Source organism: Salvia hispanica, unplaced genomic scaffold (genome assembly GCF_023119035.1).
Source record: "Salvia hispanica cultivar TCC Black 2014 unplaced genomic scaffold, UniMelb_Shisp_WGS_1.0 HiC_scaffold_424, whole genome shotgun sequence".
NCBI lineage: Eukaryota > Viridiplantae > Streptophyta > Magnoliopsida > Lamiales > Lamiaceae > Salvia > Salvia hispanica.
In genome coordinates this window covers 1-1,000 of record NW_025952162.1, presented here as the reverse complement: position 1 = coordinate 1,000, position 1,000 = coordinate 1, and the positions used below count along the sequence as shown (strand labels likewise).

At 38.7% G+C, this 1,000-nt stretch overlaps 1 long non-coding RNA gene across 1 annotated transcript; it reads left to right on the top strand.

The window, feature by feature from the left end:
* Positions 1 to 420: 420 nt before the first annotated feature.
* LOC125199205 lies at positions 421 to 994 on the top strand. Its single transcript, XR_007172535.1, has 3 exons — positions 421 to 491; positions 573 to 707; positions 830 to 994. It is a non-coding gene; the product is annotated as an uncharacterized LOC125199205 (long non-coding RNA).
* Positions 995 to 1,000: the final 6 nt, after the last annotated feature.

The window sequence follows — 1,000 nt, the reverse complement described above, 5'->3', positions numbered from 1 at the left end:
ATGCTCATATCCTAAGATGAGGCCGACGAGATTCACCGGAACCCAAATAATCATGCCTTTGGGTCAAACGATTGAACATGAAGAGGTACATGCCTTTTTTTTTTTTGTTTTCTTTTGTAAGTTTTTATGCTATCCAGCATCAGATGGCTTTGTTTTTTAAACATGATTTTGCATAGAAGATCAAATTCCAAATTTGTGGATCTGACTCTTATGAAATATGTCCAAGTAGTAAATACACTGTCAGGCATTATTGTATCTATCCGAACTTTGTACTAGTTTTCCCTTTTTTTTGTTTCCCTGTAATATTTTCATGAAGAATTGTAATGAAAGAGCTTGATGAATATTTTATGTGCTTAGTCATCTGAATATGATGTGTATTCACCTCATATTCTCATAATTGCTTTGGTTCTTCGGTGTCACAGATGCTCGAAGTTGTTTGTTTGGAAGGCCACGGGGATTCTTTTTCATCCAGGGACGTTCATCTTCTACAGGTCTTCTAGTCTCTTGCTCGTATAGATGGCTCTCAAGCTTATTACCAGAATTTGCAATTTGAATGCATCTTTCTGTAACAGATGTGCAGTGGAGTCGATGAGAATGCTGTGGGAGCCTGCTCGGAACTTATTTTTGCACCCATTGATGAGATGTTTCCAGATGATGCACCGCTGCTGCCTTCTGGTTTCCGTATAATTCCACTTGATTCAAAATCAGTTGAGTTTTGCCTGGTTTATCTATCACATATTTGTGTCTGCATCTACTCCTTTCTTATTCAGCTATTAGCCTATAGCTGAATATTAGTGAATTGTGTTTAACTAATGATCGGTACAAACAGGGCGATGCACAGGATGTATTGACCTCACACAAGACACTAGATTTGACATCGAGTCTTGAAGTTGGCCCAGCAACCAGCCATGGTGCAGAAAATACAGGGTCTTCTTACAGCGCACGAGCAGTATTGACTATTGCTTTCCAATTCCCATTTGAGAGCAATTTACATGATAAC